We start from the raw sequence: 18,791 nt of genomic DNA, 5'->3' as shown, positions 1-18,791 counted from the left end.
TGGTTTGAGTGATAGCTTTGCGGATTGTATAGTCGGAGTAACCATTAGCCCTAAGAGCTTGGTGTACGTGCTTGAGTTCACTGCTTATGTGTTCCTGGTCGGATATGCATTGGGCTCTATGATACAGAGTCTTGATGAGAGAATTCTTCTGTGATGGATGGTGGTGGGAATCCGGTTTCAGATAAGCATCCGTATGGGTAGCTTTCCTGTAGACAGAGTGGCTCATTGAACCATCAGGTCTCTTTTTAATTAGGACATCCAAAAAAGGTATCTTGCCATCTATTTCGACTTCCATGGTAAATCTGATGGCTGGGTGTATGGAATTGATGTGGTCGAAGAATTGGTCTAGAGCAGGCCGGCCATGTGGCCAGATGACAAAAGTGTCATCCACGTACCTCTTCCATAAGGTTGGGCGCAGAGTGGCAGTCTGGATGGCGTCAGTCTCAAATTTCTCCATGAAAATGTTAGCTATAACTGGAGAAAGGGGGGAGCCCATTGGGGTGCCCTCAGTTTGTTTGTAGAAAGTTCCATTCCAAGTGAAGTATGTATTGGTTAAACAGTGTCTCACCAGTGGGGGTACCTCAGTGTTTAGTCCTTGATGAACCAAGTCTTCAATGATTGCAATGGTGTCAGGTACAGGAACCTTGGTGAATAAGGAAACTACATCAAAACTGACAAGCAGGTCGTCTGGGGACAGGGAAATACCCTTGATTGTTGATACCAGGTGAGTAGAATTTTGTACCGCAGAGGTGGTCTTTCCAGTGAAAGGACGCAGGATTTCAGACAAAAAACGAGCTAGTTTGTAGGTGGGGGAGCTGATAGTAGAGACTATGGGACGAAGAGGTGTATCAACTTTATGTATTTTTGGTAAGCCGTATAATCTTGGTGGCCTGGCAGCAGAAGGTTTCAACGAAAACTGTTTAGATTGATCAATTAATGCGGTTGAATCAGAAATTATTTTGTTGGTTTGTGTGACGAGGCTGTTGGTGGGATCTCTTTTTATTTTTGTATAACTACCATCGTCGAGTAATTCTTTAATTTTGTTGTTGTATTCTATTTTATCCATGATGACAGTAGCATTGCCTTTGTCAGCTGAGAGAACTACAATATCATTCCTCTTTTTTAATTTATATAATTCAAAACGCTCATCTTTGCTGAGGTTGCTAGCTGGCATCTTAGCGTTTTTGAGGGTTGCAGCGATTTCAGATCTTGCTACGTCTGCAGCGATGTGACCCAGGCCCCTGAGAGCAACGTCTACTTGGGCAATTATATCATTAACTGGTATGTGTTTAGGTGTGACTGCAAAGTTTAGACCTTTAGCTAAAACGGATTTCAGACCATCGGAAATAGAACTGTTACTGCGATTAATTACGACTTTATTAACGTCTAACTTTTTGGTGTGTGGGTCCGGTCTTTTGCTGAAGAGGAGGTTAAATTTGGAAATCAGGTTTTCCTTACATTTGGTCGACATAGTAGCAGCTGAAGAGGCAGTCATATTGTCTACATGTTCCCAATCCGATGTGGACATTATTGCCGTCAATGATAAGTGTGATTTGTAGAGTGTCTTGTCTAACTGATCTAGTTCTGTGCGTATAAGTCTGATTTTTTCTGAGATAAGAGCTAAGCTAGTTTTGAAAAGAATTCGTTTCGCATTAGAAGAAGTTACAGCAGCAGAGGTTAGTGTAAATGCGATTGGTATTACCCCAGAGTCGCGGCATCTCTTCAGGAAGGTGAGAGACTCGATCAGCTGAGCTTTCTTATCCCGGAGTTTGTTGAAGGATCTTAAAGTTATGTGAAAACCCTCCCCGTAGAGGCGATTAAATTTTGATTTAAAGCTTTCGTGACTGCAGTAATTCATATTCTTAGTTTTTTCGGTAAAGTCACGTTGAAGAGAAACAACAAAATAACAAAATATTGTTTTATATATATTTTGTTATTTTGTTGTTTCTCTTCAACGTGACTTTACCGAAAAAACTAAGAATATGAATTACTGCAGTCACGAAAGCTTTAAATCAGAACCAGCTGTATCAAGAACTTAGCAGAACCAGCTGTATCATCAACTGTAGTAGAACCAGCTGTATCAGCAACTTAGCAGAACCAGCTGTATCAGCAACAGCAGAACCAGCTGTATCAGCAACTATAGCAGAACCAACTGTATCATCAACTTAGCAGAACCAGCTGTGTCAACAACTGTAGCAGAACCAGCTGTATCATCAACTTAGCAGAACCAGCTGTATCATCAACTTAGCAGAACCAGCTGTATCATCAACAGCAGAACCAGCTGTATCATCAACTTAGCAGAACCAGCTGTATCATCAACTTAGCAGAACCAGCTGTATCAACAACAGCAGAACCAGCTGTATCAACAACTTAGCAGAACCAGCTGTATCATCAACTTAGCAGAACCAGCTGTATCAACAACAGCAGAACCAGCTGTATCATCAACTTAGTAGAACCTGCTGTATCATCAACAGCAGAACCAGCTGTGTCAACAACAGTAGAACCAGCTGTATCATCAACTGTAGAACCAGATACCTGACGTGTGTACGTGCCATGTGTACGTGCCGTGTGTACGTGCCGTGTGTACCTGCCGTGTGTACCTGCCGTGTGTGCCTGCCGTGTGTACGCACCGTGTGTACGCACCGTGTGTCCGTGCGTTGTCGTGTGCGCGTGGTGGTGGTGGTGGTGGTGGCGGGGGGTGGAGCGTCAGTGCAGCGGTTAGTGCGCTGCGATGCCAAGTTGGCGACCTGGTCACCTGGTCACTTGGTCACCTGGTCACCTGGCGACCTGGCGACCTGATGACCTGGTGACCTGGCAACCTGATAACCTGGTGACCTGAAAACCTGGTCACCTGGTGACCTGATAACCTGGTCACCTGGTGACCTGATAACCTGGTCACCTGGTGGCCTGATAACCTGGTGACCTGATAACCTGGTCACCTGATAACCTGGTGACCTGATAACCTGGTGACCTGATAACCTGGTCACCTGGTGACCTGATAACCTGATGACCTGATAACCTGGTCACCTGATAACCTGGTGACCTGATAACCTGGTGACCTGATAACCTGGTGACCTGGTGACCAAGCAACCTGGTCACCTGGTGACCTGGCAACCTGATAACTTGGTGACCTGGTGACCTGGTAACCTGATAACCTGGTCACCTGATAACCTGGTGACCTGATAACCTGGTCACCTGGTGACCTGATAACCTGGTCACCTGGTAACCTGATAACCTGGTTACCTGGTGACCTGATAACCTGGTCACCTGGCGACCTGATAACCTGGTGACCTGGTAACCTGATAACCTGGTGACGTGATAACCTGGTGACCTGATAACCTGGTCACCTGGCGACCTGATAACCTGCTCACCTGGTGACCTGATAACCTGGTCACCTGGTGACCTGATAACCTGGTGACCTGGTAACCTGATAACCTGGTGGCCTGATAACCTGGTGACCTGATAACCTGCTCACCTGGTGACCTGATAACCTGCTCACCTGGTAACCTGGCAACCTGATAACCTGGTCATCTGGCGACCTGATAACCTGGTGACCTGGTAACCTGATAACCTGGTGACCTGATAACCTGGTCACCTGGTGACCTGATAACCCGGTGACCTGGCGACCTGATAACCTGCTCACCTGGTGACCTGATAACCTGCTCACCTGGTGACCTGATAACCTGGTGACCTGATAACCTGCTCGCCTGGTGACCTGATAACCTGCTCACCTGGTGACCTGATAACCTGCTCACCTGGTCACCTGGCAACCTGATAACCTGGTCACCTGGTGACCTTGTCACCAGGTGACCTGGTGACACAGTGACCTGGCAACCTGATCACCTTGCGACCCTGGCGACCTGTTCACCCGACGACCTGGTTACCTGGCAACCTGGTGACCTGGCGACGCAGTTACCCCGCGACCTGGCAACCTGGTAACCAGGTGACCCGGTCACCTGGCAACCTGGTGACCCAGTCATCTGGTGACCTGGTAACCTGGTAACCTGGTGACCCAGTCACCTGGTGACCTGGTGACCCAGTCACTTGGTGACCTTGTGACCCAGTCACCTGGTAACCTGGTGACCCAGTCACCTGGTGACCTGGTGACCCACTCATCTGGTGACCTGGTAACCTGGTGACCCAGTCACCTGGTCACCTGGCAAATCCGGCGACCCGGGTTCGATTCCCGGCTAACATTGTCGGCGATCGATAAATACGACCCTCCCCTAGGTCGACTCAGCCTCAAACGAGTACCCTGGTGCGATTTGTGAAGCGTCGGCACCCGGGGAGACAAAGGCGGCCGGCCGTGGCCCTGGTCACCCCTTCCCCCCACCCCCTCGTGTGCTGTGCTGCTCAGCAACACTTGCCCCATCAGCCTGTTGAAGGCTACACGGGGAATCTTTGTCTTGTGTGATGCGAATTAAGGCGCACGTACGCCTTTTCCACTGGCCACACCCGAACCGAGCCAGCTCGTGGGGTCCCCTGGCACGGTACGGGTGGTGTTTTTCCACTGGCCACACCCGAACCGAGCCAGCTCGTGGGGTCCCCTGACACGGCACGGGTGGTGTTTTTCCACTGGCCACACCCGAACCGAGCCAGCTCGTGGGGTCCCCTGGCACGGCACGGGTGGTGTTTTTCCACTGGCCACACCAGAACCGAGCTAGCTCGTGGGGTCCCCTGGCACGGTACGGGTGGTGTTTTTCCACTGGCCACACCCGAACCAAGCCAGCTCGTGGGGTCCCCTGGCACGGTACAGGTGGGGTTTTCCACTGGCCACACCCGAACCAAGCCAGCTCATGGGGTCCCCTGGCACGGTACGGGTGGTGTTTTTCCACTGGCCAAACCCGAACCGAGCCGACTCGTATGGTCTCTGGCACGGCACGGGTGGTGGTTTTTCCATTAGCCACACCTGAGTGGAGGCAGCGCACCAGGCCCACTTACTGGCACAGTACGGGCGTTTTATGTTTTTTTTTCTTCCCGTTTGCCGAGCCGAGCTTGAACCGAACTGTGGTCGAGTCTCTACTGCTACTGCCGCTCTCGCAAGACGACGACGACGACTGAGTCTTGACTCTGGCGTGGGGGGGGGGCAAGCAGGGCCAGGGCTGCGGGGGGGGGGGCAAGCAGGGCCAGGGCCGTGGGAGGGGGGGGCAAGCAGGGCCAGGGCCGTGGGGGCAGGGAGCTAAGGACGGAGTTCACTTTGCTGCGACGTCGCTACGCCCGCGCCGGCTCGGGAACATCTCTGATATGCAGTGGTTAAGCGAGGGATGTTGGTGTGCGCGCATGCGCATGCGTGGTTACCGTTTTGACCACCGTTGTGTCAGCCGCCGCTTGTTGAGAGTCCACGCGTGTTGGCGGGGGCGGCGGTGTTAGCCGCACCTTCGCGATAAAACAATAAAAGCGACTTCTTTTGTAACGTTTGGAGGAGCGTTGAGTGAACGGTGGCGTCCGGTTGGGGTTCTCTGGGTGGATGATCGCTGCCGCTGCCGCTGCTGCTGCTTCACAGCCACTAGCGGCATCGTCACCAGCAGCAGCAGTAGCATCACAATCAATATCAGCAGCAGTCGCATCACAATCAATATCAGCACCAGTAGCATCACAATCAATATCAGCAGCAGTCGCATCACAATCAATATCAGCACCAGTAGCATCACAATCAATATCAGCAGCAGTCGCATCACAATCAATATCAGCACCAGTAGCATCACAATCAATATCAGCAGCAGTAGCATCACAATCAATATCAGCACCAGTGGCATCACAATCGATATCAGCACCAGTAGCATCACAATCAATATCAGCACCAGTAGCATCACAATCGATATCAGCACCAGTAGCATCACAATCAATATCAGCATCAGTAGCATCACAATCAATATCAGCAGCAGTAGCATCACAATCAATATCAGCACCAGCAGCATCATAATCAATATCAGCACCAGTAGCATCACAATATCAGCACCAGTAGCATCACAATCAATATCAGCACCAGTAGCTTAAGCAATCAATATCAGCACCAGTAGCATCACAATCGATATCAGCAGCAGTAGCATCACAATCAATATCAGCAGCAGTAGCATCACAATATCAGCACCAGTAGCTTCAAAATAAATATCAGCACCAGTAGCATCACAATAGCAGTAGCTTCACAATCAATATCAGCACCAGTAGCATCACAATAGATATCAGCACCAGTAGCTTCACAATTAATATCAGCACCAGTAGCTTCACAATCAATATCAGCACCAGTAGCATCACAATAAATATCAGCACTAATAGCATCACAATCAATATCGGCACCAGTAGCATCACAATCAATATCGGCACCAGTAGCATCACAATCAATATCAGCACCAGTAGCATCACAATCAATATAGGCAGCAGCATCACAATCAATATCAGCACCAGTAGCATCACAATCGGACATGTGAGCATGATAGTGCAATCCAAAGGACATGTGAGCATGAGATATCTAAGCGATAGGCACAGAGAGACTCACAGAGTGTCGGAAATAACAGCTGACATATGCAGGTAGGATGGAAACATCACAGTCAGTTATGACTTGACCTGGCTAATAACGTCCTTCCAATGATTGCTCAGTTTGTACCGAATCTTCTCGCTTGAAGTTGTGTCTGTGTTCATATATCTGGATGGCTTCATGAACAAATCTCTGAAGGTAGCCGGCAGGTTTGCAGAGTACCTCCGTCTTGGAAAAATCAATGTCGTGCGAGCCCACAGCGTTGAAACAATGATCAGCAACGGCAGAGGTATTGGGCCTACCGTGTTTCAGATCCGCCTTGTGTTCACGCGCGCGGTCCAAGACGTGTCGTTTCATATTCTTGGTTCTTTCGGTAAAGTCACATTGAAGGGAAACAATAAAATAATAAAATATTTTAAATCATTGTTTCCCTTCAACGTGACTTTACCGAAAGAACCAATAATATGCATAACTGCAGTCACGAAAGCTTTAAATCAAAACATGTCGTTTCGTTTCCCCGATGTCACTGTTCTGTGTTGAAACGAACCCGGATCTTGTTGTTTGTTTAAGATTTTAGAACTATGTTTGGTAACCCCTGCTATGTACGGCGAAGTGATGGTTTTGGTTGGATCCTCAGAAGGTTGACTCCCCATGGCTGGGGAGACAGCTTTGCGGATTGTACCGTCCGAGTATCTGTTCATCCTGAGGGGTTGGTGCACGTGCTCCAACTCACTGGCTCGGTGGCGCTGGTCGCAGATGCAATGTAGTGTTTTGATGAAGGAATTCTTCTGGGCTGGATGTTGGTGGGAGTCAGGCTTTAGATAGGCATCCGTGTGGGTGGCTTTCCTGTACACCGAATGTCCCGACGAGCCATCAGGTCTCTTCTCGATCAAAACATCCAGGAATGGTAGCTTGCCATCCTTTTCCACTTCCATGGTGAATTTGATAGACGGTTGTATGGAATTGATGTGGTTGAGAAATTGGTTCAGTGATGGCAGGCCATGTGGCCAGATGATGAAAGTGTCATCTACGTATCTCTTCCACAGGGAAGGACGTAGGGTGGATGTCTGGATGGCATCTGTCTCAAATTTCTCCATGAAAGCATTCACTACCACTGGCGATAAGGGAGAACCCATTGGGGTACCCTCATTTTGTTTGTAGAATGTACCATTCCAGGTTGGTGCATCTGGATTCAGTCCCTGTTGGACCAAGTCTTCAATGATTGCAATGGTGTCAGGTACCGGTACATTGGTGAACAGAGAGACTTACATCGAAACTGACAAGCAAATCATCTGGAGGCAGTGAGATGTCCTTGATTAGAGAAACCAAGTGAGCTGAGTTAAGTACAGCTGAGGTGGACATGCCCATGAAAGGTTTTCAGGGTCTCAAGCATTTGTACATCAGATTCGGGGTCTTTACTTCAGACCGCAGGAGGAATCTGATGAGCTATGAAGCTCTTTTTTTTTTGGTTCACAGATGTCCGGTAGGAGCACGGGGTCACAACAGGCATACGTATCTGCCATGGTTTTGCGCAGTGGATGCTGTTTAGGGTGGACCACGACCTTCGTGGGAGATCAAAAGCCAGGGATCTTCTGCGCTGGGTCCTTCACAAGGAGTGCGCTATGGTGGCTCGGAGATGTTGACTACCTCGCCTGGTACGCAGGAGGTCGTGGGTTCCACCACCATCATCATCACGGTGGCTAGGAGATGTTGACTACCTCGCCTGGTATGCAGGAGGTCGTGGGTTCCACCACCATCATCATCACGGTGGCTATGAGATGTTGACTACCTTGCCTGGTACGCAGGAGGACGTGGGTTCCACCACCATCATCATCACGGTGGCTATGAGATGTTGACTACCTCGCCTGGTACGCAGGAGGTTGTGGGTTCCACCACCATCATCATCACGGTGGCTATGAGATGTTGACTACCTCGCCTGGTATGCAGGAGGTCGTGGGTTCGATCCCGACCCTGACGATGCTTGCTGCTGTATATTTTAAGTCTGCGTCTCTCATCATCATCATCACGGTGGCTAGGAGATGTTGACTACCTCGCCTGGTACATAGGAGGTCGTGGGTTCCACCACCATCATCATCACGGTGGCTAGGAGATATTGACTACCTCGCCTGACATACAGGAGGTCATGGGTTCGATCCCGACCCTGACGATGCTTACTGCTGTATATTTGCAGTCTGCATCTCTCTCTCTCTCATCATCATCATCACGGAGGCTAGGAGATGTTGACTCTCTCGCCTGGTACGCAGGAGGTCGTGGGTTCCACCACCATCATCACCACGGTGGCTATGAGATGTTGACTACCTCGCCTGGTGCACAGGAGGTCGTGGGTTCGATCCCGACCCTAACGATGCCTGCTGCTGTATATTTGGAGTTTGCGTCTCTCTCTCATCATCATCATCACGGTGGCTATGAGATGTTGACTACCTCGCCTGGTATGCAGAAGGTCGTGGGTTCGATCCCGACCCTGACTATGCCTGCTGCTCCTGTATATTTGGAGTCTGCGTCTCTCTCTCTCTCATCATCATCATCACGGTGGCTAGATGTTTACTCTCTCGCCTGGTACACAGGAGGTCGTGGGTTCGATCCCGACCCTGACTATGCCTGCAGCTGCTGTATATTTGGAGTCTGCGTCTCTCTCTCTCTCATCATCATCATCACGGTGGCTATGAGATGTTGACTACCTCGCCTGGTATGCACGAGGTCGTGGGTTCGATCCCGACCCTGACGATGCCTGCTGCTGTATATTTGAAGTCTGCGTCTCTCTCTCATCATCATCACGGTGGCTAGGAGATGTTGACTACCTCGCCAGGTACACAGGAGGTCGTGGGTTCCACCACCATCATCATCACGGTGGCTAGGAGATGTTGAATACCTCGCCTGGCATACAGGAGGTCATGGGTTCGATCCCGACCCTGACGATGCTTACTGCTGCTGTATATTTGAAGTCTGCGTCTCTCTCTCATCATCATCACGGTGGCTATGAGATGTTGACTACCTCGCCTGGCATACAGGAGGTCATGGGTTAGATCCCAACCCTGACGATGCTTACTGCTGTATATTTGCAGTCTGCATCTCTCTCTCTCATCATCATCACGGTGGCTAGGAGATGTTGACTCCCTCGCCTGGTGTACAGGAGGTCGTGGGTTCCACCACCATCATCACGGTGGCTAGGAGATGTTGACTACCTCGCCTGGTGCACAGGAGGTCGTGGGTTCGATCCCGACCCTGACGATGCCTGCTGCTGTATATTTGGAGTCTGCGTCTCTCTCTCATCATCATCATCACGGTGGCTATGAGATGTTGACTACCTCGCCTGGTATGCAGGAGGTCGTGGGTTCGATCCCGACCCTGACTATGCCTGCTGCTCCTGTATATTTGGAGTCTTCGTCTCTCTCTCTCATCATCATCATCACGGTGACTAGGAGATGTTTACTCTCTCGCCTGGTACACAGGAGGTCGTGGGTTCGATACCGACCCTGACGATGCCTGCAGCTGCTGTATATTTGGAGTCTGCGTCTCTCATCATCATCACGGTGGCTATGAGATTTTGACTAACTCGCCTGGTATGCAGGAGGTCGTGGGTTCGATCCCGACCCTGACGATGCCTGCTGCTGTATATTTGGAGTCTGCGTCTCTCTCGCTCATCATCATCATCACGGTGGCTATGAGATGTTGACTACCTCGCCTGGTATGCAGGAGGTCGTGGGTTCGATCCCGACCCTGACGATGCCTGCTGCTGTATATTTGGAGTCTGCGTCTCTCTCTCTCATCATCATCATCACGGTGGCTATGAGATGTTGACTACCTCGCCTGGTATGCAGGAGGTCGTGGGTTCGATCCCGACCCTGACGATGCTTACTGCTGTATATTTGCAGTCTGCATCTCTCTCTCTCTCATCATCATCACGGTGGCTAGGAGATGTTTACTCTCTCGCTTGGTACACAGGAAGTCGTGGGTTCGATCCCGACCCTGACTATGCCTGCTGCTGTATATTTGGAGTCTGCGTCTACTATACACTACTATACACTACACTACTATACACTAATATACACTACAATATAGACTACAATATGCACTACTATACACTACACTATACACTACACTACACACTATACACTACACTAAACACTACTATACACTACACTACTACACACTACTATACACTACACTATATACTACACTACTATACACTACTATACACTACCATATACACTACAATATGCACTACTATACACTACACTATACACTACACTACACTATACACTACACTATACACTATTATACACTACTATACACTACACTATACACTACTACACACTACTATACACTACACTATACACTACACTATACACTACAGTAAACACTATTATACTATACACTACACTATACACTACTATACACTATACACTACACTATACACTACTATACACTACACTATACACTACTATACACTACACTATACACTACACTATACACTACACTATACACTACACTATACACTACACTACACTACTACACAGTACACTACTACACTATACACTACACTATACACTACTACACACTAGTCCTGCACAAGTCCCCAAACTGCAAAGACAAAGGCTCCCCAATGTAGACTGACACATCCACAGACCCACACGTGGACCCACGGACTCGCACAGAAACCCACGGACTCATCGACTCCCTCTGGGCGTGCGCTGTTAGCGAGCACCGGTGAGGGTCGCGATGGAACAACACCAGGGGCTGGTGTGGACAGAACCACGGCTGGCCGCTCGTCTCTCAAATTCTGATGTTAGCACCCCCACCCACCTCACCACCTCCTTAATTATGGCTGAGTCCACCTAAGTGACACTCAGGACTGCTTCAGGTAAGGGGCCGACCTTAAATGACGTCACGTGATTTTAGAGGATTTTTGACCCCCCCCCCCCATCGTCACACGACGTCACAAAGTCAGACCCCTCCCCCTCAAATATGACGTCACAAAGCTCTGCCCCCCCTCCCCCCCCCACAAAAAAATAAAACATGCTTCAAATCCCTTTAAACTATTGTTGTCATTGTAGGGCGTTGTTAATGTGGCGCTGCACTCTGATGTAGGTAGAAAACATTTATTACAAAGTCTAATTAAGTAGAACGTGTTGTCTATTTAAAGTTGCGCAATTTGATGTGACGTCACATTTCTCACCCCCCCCCCCTTTGTCACATCGTCACAAATGTCACCCCCCCCCCTCTAGGTGTGTGACGTCATTTACGGACGGCCCCTAATTGTCAAGAACCTCCACACTGAACAGGCAGTGACGTCACGCGTAACAGACCCAACAGCAGTGACGTCATGTGTGTACTGACCCAACACAGCAGTGACGTCACGCGGGTACTGACGCAACACAGCAGTGACGTCACGCGGGTACTGGACCCGACACGGCAGTGACGTCATACATCGCTACAAATATATAAGGTATAATAGAGTTTAGTGACGACGCCTAGCTGGCTGCTTTCTCGTCACTTGACGTTGATGGCACACCCGCCTTAGCGCAGTGTCAGTGGGTTCACTCGAGGTGGAGGGTGCAGCCCCGCGATATCTTGCTCGTGCCACTGCGAGCAGACGGGCCGCAACTCGAGGGTGGAGCTCTGTAGACCCCCTCCCTCTAGAAGGGGATTCCAAGCTGCCTCTTCCACGTTGGTCAGATGTCTTGGAGGCGGTGGCAGTAAGAGAGACGAGAGAGCCAAGAGGTCACCTCGGGAGACGGGGCGGCGCTTCAACCTTAGTCACGTGACTGAAGGAGTGTGGGCGTGCCGTGCGTGTGTGTGTGTACTGTGTGTGTACTGTGCGTGTGTGTGTGTGCACCGTTTGTGTGTGTACTGTGTGTATGTGTACTGTGTGTGTGTAACGTGTGTGTGTGTACCGTGCGTGTGTGTGTACCGTGCGTGTGTGTGTGTATACCGTGTGTGTGTGTACCGTGTGTGTGTGTACTGTGTGTGTGTGTACTGTGCGTGTGTGTACTGTGTGTGTGTGTACCGTGTGTGTGTGTACTGTGTGTGTACCATGTATGTGTGTACTGTGTGTGTGTGTACCGTGTGTGTGTGTACTGTGTGTGTGTGTACTGTGTCTGTGTGTACTGGGCGTGTGTGTACTATGTGTGTGTGTACCGTTTGTGTGTGTACCGTGTGTGTGTGTGTACCGTGTGTGTGTGTGTACTGTGTGTGTGTGTACTGTGCGTGTGTGTGTGTGTACTGTGTGTGTGTACTGTGTGTGTGTGTGTACCGTGTGTTTGTGTACTGTGTGTGTGTGTGTACTGTGTGTGTGTGTACTGTGCGTGTGTGTGTGTACTGTGTGTGTGTGTGTACCGTGTGTGTGTGTACTGTGTGTGTGTGTGTACTGTGTGTGTACTGTGCGTGTGTGTACTGTGCGTGTGTGTACCGTGTGTGTGTGTACTGTGTGTACTGTGTGTTTGTACTGTGTGTGTACTGTGTGTGTGTACTGTGTGTGTAACGTGTGTGTGTGTAACGTGTGTGGCGGTAGTCTAGCGGTTAGTACGCTGCTCTACGAACATAACGACCCGAGTTTGATTCTCGCTCACAGCCAACAACCAGTGACGATTATTTGAACCGGTTCTGGGCCTCCCCTATGTCGACTCAGCCTCAAATGAGTACCCGGTGCGGTGCGAAAAACATCATTCCTGGGGAGACAAAGGCGGTCGGGCACGGTGCTGGCCACCCACCCTCTCGTGTGCCGTTCCGGCCTTCATAGGTGGTGCTGCTACTTGCTAACAGCACTTGCCCCAACAGTCTGTTAAGGCTACACGGGGGATCTTTGTCTTTGTATCACCACCCAGGAGTCACGGAGCTTTTGAGGCTCCGAGCCACGTGGGGATCCACAACAGCGTGAGGCGGTGCCACTCACAGGTGAGACGCGGGGATATGTGATTTCTAATCGATAGCCATCCGTCGGTTAACCCATAGCAACTGCTGAGTCTGTCAAACGACTTCCTCCTTCCAGCGAGCCTTTGACACTTCACGTGGCCTCAAAGTGTACCTGGCCTGGCACGGGCGCCACGGCGATGTCACTGCCACTTACTGGCGAACGGCGGTTATTGATGTCAGTGTTGACGGCGGCCATTGTCGCGGTACAGGTGCGCGTGGTGCATCGCTACCCCCGGCAAGACGCTGCGGGAGGGGCCAGGAGGAAGAGCGCAATCGGAGTACCACGATGGAGAGAGAGGGGAGAGGCGGGGATGGGGGAGGATGGAGAGGACCAGGGGGTGGGGGGGATCGACCAGGGGGAGATAGATGGGGTGAGATGAGAGAGCTCGTGAGGCAGAGGGCACAGAGGGAGATGGCCAGAATTGAGAGGGGCGGAGGAGAGGGTGGAGAGAGGCCATGGAGAGTGGGGGAGAATGTGGAGCGGGGGCGGGCGGGAAGAGAGCGTGAGATGCAGGCGAGGGAGGGGGCAGGAGGAGGTGGACGGTTGGAAGAGGGGGTCATGGGGCTAGAGGAGGAGCAGTGGGCTCGGAGAGAGCTTGCTCGACGGAGGGGAGGGAGAGACGTGCGCGGGGAACGGGAGGATGGGGTCAGGGCTTTGGGAGCGAGGGAGAACGTGGACCGGGGGGGACAAGAGAGGGAGATGCGGGCGAGGGAGGGTGAGAGGGGTGGATGGGGGGGAGAGAGGCAGGGGGAGAGGGGCCCGGTCAGGCAGAGGGGAGTGGGAGAAGTGGTTCATATGGCAGAGCGGCATGTGTGGGACATGGAGGGGTCCAGATTGAGGGCAATTAGAGAGGTAGATAATAGAGTGGAGAGGATGTTAGTAAACAGGTCTCGATTGGAGAGAGAGGCGGCCAGATTGAGGGCAGAGGCAGAGGTGCGTAGGCCAATGGACAGGGGAAGAGCGGAGGTGGACATTGTCAGAGGGGCCGGTGGCCCGGGTGGAGAGCAGCAGATAAGAGAGAGAGCGGGAGAGATGCTAAGGTGGGAGAGAGAGGGAGCACGAAGGAGAGATAACAGAGGGGTAGATCGGGGAGCAGAGAGGGAAAGAGCGGAGGCAGACATTGTCAGAAGGGCCGGTGGTCAGGGTAGAGAGCAGCAGATAAGAGAGAGAGCGGGAGAGATGCTAAGGTGGGAGAGAGAGGGGCTTGGAAGGAGGGGAGGGAGAGAGGTAGATAGAAGAAATGAGAGAGAGGTGGCACACAGGGGCATGGAGGGGGCTGGAAGGATCAGAGGTGGCAGAGAAGTAGAAGTGTCGATCGAGAGGGTTAGGCAATACTTGGACAGAGCGTGGAGAGTCGTGGAGGCCGAGAGGGGTCGAGACCAGGGGGCGGGGCGGGAGGTGGTCGCGAGAGACAGAGGAGTCGCGGAGAGAGATAGACGGCAAAGGGAGAGGGGGGAGGGGGGGATGAGAGAAGGGGGAGAGGGAGGAGGGAGGGGACAGTTAATGCACATGATGCGGCATATCGCGAGAGAGAACCGCTTGGTGGGAGTGGTAGATAGGGTGCTGGGTATTGTTAACAGGGGGCGAAGGTGGGTGGACAGAGAGGGAGGGAGAGAGAGCGACAAGAGCCCGGCTTGTCGTCGTTGCATCAATGACCGCTGATAGATGATGTTTGCAGGGAGGGGGGACGAGGAGGGGGGTGAGGAGAAAGCAGCGGCGCAGAGATTCAGGCTACACTGCACTACCAACACGGCAGAGACCCCAGTTCGATTCCCGCTCCTGGCCAACAACAACGGTGACGATTATCTGACCCAGTCCTGGGCCACCCTCCTCTAAGCGCCGACTCGGTTTCAAATGACTGGCGATGTGTTTATGAACATGATTTGGAATTTAAATGCAGCGGTTGTGTGTGTGTGGGACTCACACGGAGAAGAACGGAAATATTAAGGATATGTTTTTCAAACGAACGGTTGTTTGGGTTGCGTTGTGTTCATTAAAGTTACTTGCAATTCAAATACAGGTGTGTTGTTGGTGGTTGTGATGCCAGACGATAACATTGTGAGGAGCAATGCCTGAATCCTTACCCTTGGGGTTCCTCTAGAAATGGCAAAAAGCCACTGAGAGTGGCCACATGGAGGAGAGGCTGCTACTCTGTACAGAGCTGGACCGGTACCGCCTGGATCTCTGTGGCATTCAGGAGATCCAGTGGACCGGCTCTGACTCCAATCATCATGAGGGGTGCAGAGTCCTCCACTCGGGGCAGGAGAATGCCAAACAACAATGAGTGGCTCTTATTCTGAAAAAAAGAATGAAAGCGGTGTGGGAATGTGGAGGCAAGGTGTGGGAAGCTGTAAGCCCCAGGCTACTTTGGGCTCGCCTCCCCCATCAACAGGAGGCAGAGAATGGTGGTGGTGGTGGCTGCTTACGCCCCCACCGAAGACGAACATCAGTGGAGGGATGCAGGCAAGCCCGAGGATTCAGATTCCTTCTATGACCTGTCACAGGTGTTAGCTAAAAGTGGCCCCTCGGGATAGAGTCATCCTGTTGGGTGACTTCAATGCCCGAGTTGGTGATGATGCTGGCACCTGGTCTGGAGCGATTGGAAGGCATGGGCCAGATCAACTCAATAACAACGGTAGGAGGCTGTTAGACTTCTGCGCAGCCTATGGGCTTGTCATTGCCAACACGCTGTTCTGGCATCTGTGCATCCAGACAACATCGTGGATTAACGCCGGGTCCAAGCAAGAACATCCGCTGGACTATATAGCGAGTGGACCAGCGAATGCAGGCCCATGTACTTGACACCAGAACCTACAGTGCTGCTGACCTCACTGACCATTAGCTTTTCATATGTAAGATCTGTGGGCTGGGTAAATCTGTGAGCAGGAGTGAGAGACAATTAAGCTCCCAAGCATTCACTACGTTATAAACAACATTTGCACTCATAAGTCGCTTGCCTAATTGCCTCAGCAACTCGGTGTTTCGTATCGAATCTCATCTCAAACAATGGAAGGGCGCCCCCTAGTGGCAGCTGCCCCTGTGTGGCACAAGGTGGCCCTCCACCGGCCTGCACGTGGCATGAGTCTGTCGGTAGGGGGCGATCATTGACGCGTCATCTCCCTGTGGAGTTTCCGGATAATGTTTGGAATTAACCACAATTTTGACCGTGACACGAACATGCAATGACCTGTGCGTTGTGAGTGACACAATACTCTGTTTGACATCCGCCGTGAAGCAGAACAGCACATAATGTGGTGACTGTTACTGGAGTAGCCAGGTGTGCCTGTCGGATTTGAACTTTGAACCTCTGCAACAAATAGAGAATACGCTACCATATTCCTGGTTCTTTCGGTAAAGATTAACGTAGATAGAAAACAAAAAATAAACAAAATAAAAGATTAAAAAATGAAAAAATGTAATACAAATAACAAATAAAAATAATACATTTAAAAAAATTAATTGATGATAAGATGCCATGGGTCGACTGACTCAGATGACTGGCCAATGCACCGCCTTTGCCCCCCACTACACACACACAGTGTGTACGTACACACATACACAGTGGCTGTACGTACACAGTGTGTACGTACATACACAGTGTATACGTACACACTGTATGTGTGTGCGTACACACACACAGTGTGTATACACACACACAGTATGTACGTACACACAATAATGTTCACGTTGCAGTTGCTGAGTTCACGCACCCAAGGGAGGGGGCAATGGAAAATGAAGCTAAATCAACTTAAACTCCATCCCCGCTCTGTGACGTCACCACTCAGCATGACCTCATCGGCATGAAGTGCCAGCGGGAGGTGTACCTCGCTAGTGACGTCATGTCACCAAGGTATTCACACTCCCCCAACCCTGTCCACAGCGCTCTTGAGCATGACGTCACCTCCGCTTGGGTCACTGCCGATATCCAGTGGCAATCCTTGTTTGGGCAAAGCTACGCCCAGTGACTGAGGTTCATTAACATAATGTATTCGTTGAAGCCGTTGGGTTCAGCAGCCACGCCCCATCCCTCGACATATGGCCAGTTAACATAATTTATTCAGTTACAGAGCTGCTCCTTATGGGAGGGGCGTGTCTCTTACTCCGGAAGTGATGTCATGTTACCTGCTTACTCGCGTGACGTCGCGAGGTAACAGGAGGCTGCCGTTCCACGCTTGCACTGAAATCCGAGGTGAGAAATTCTCGTGGTGGTGGTTGTGGTGGTTGTTGTTTACCAAGGTAGAGCCTCTCTCTCTCGTAGGGCTGTCAGTTGAGTAGCAGCGAGCATGGGAATCGATGTCCAGGTTGGAACTTTACAACGCGGGGCCTAGCCACGCGGGGCCTTGCCTCCTGCCCTCGCCTGATTGCATTCACTTTAATTATATGGCTTAAGTTTAATTTGTCTTCACCCGGCTCGCCACTTTGTAACTTTGTTTTATTGTAAATATTCACGCAGTTTTTATTTTCTTTTGTTAGCAGGCCAAGCCCGCTTGAGCTGCTATACCGCTCTTGTTATCAGAAGCGACCTGCCCACAACAAAAGGTGACGCTTTGTCAACGTGTGTGAATGTTTTGACTTAAAACTTTGGTGACTGCAGGAATTTATATTCTTGGTTCTTTCGGTAAAGTCACGTAGATAGAAAATAAAATAATAAAACTAAATGAAAAAAAATAAAGCAATAAACCCACGACGTTTCGATCGCAACACAAGTGGTCTTTATCTTATTGAATTTAATCTGTTATTTGTATTTTCTATCTACGTGACTTTACTGAAAGAACCAACAATACGTGTATCAATGTAGCTATCGGTCAAAGACGCTAAACGCGTGCCGCTGTTGACTCTGAATGTGTGGAGGGGAACACCTTCACCACGGGGAGAGAGAGACAGAGACACGGATAGCCTCGGCTATGTTGATTGATCCTCGATTCATTACTTGGTGGAGTGAGGAAGAATTAATGCTGAGCAGATGAAGGTGGCCAGGCATGGTTCTGGTCACACCACCACCTGTTTACTCATGGCAGTGTGTGACAGTGTCAAGTTTGTGTTTGCAGTAAAGTCTATTAACTCTGTTGAACACGGAGGTTATATCAAAACAATAGTTTATTTTTGTTTTCCTCTGGAACTCTTTATACGAATGGAAACAGGAGGTGAACACAGCACACACATGCAGCTGAAGTCGGATCTGTTCATCCCCAGCATTCAAGGCCATATGAGCCTGGATTCACACCTGAGTTGCGATTGAACGTTTATTAATGCATTTATGCATAACACAAATAGTATTGTTTTCAACACCCTTTGCTATGTCAGCTGAATTTAGCTCTCATAAATATTCCTTTGTAGTCAGACAGCCGATATTGTGTGCTTAGAGTTTTGGGTTAACATTCA

This window comes from Petromyzon marinus, unplaced genomic scaffold (genome assembly GCF_048934315.1).
Source record: "Petromyzon marinus isolate PM22_M1 ecotype Great Lakes invasive population unplaced genomic scaffold, UKy_Petmar_22M1.pri1.0 PM_G_Scaffold_44, whole genome shotgun sequence".
Lineage (NCBI taxonomy): Eukaryota > Metazoa > Chordata > Hyperoartia > Petromyzontiformes > Petromyzontidae > Petromyzon > Petromyzon marinus.
Note: the sequence above shows the minus strand (reverse complement) of the source record.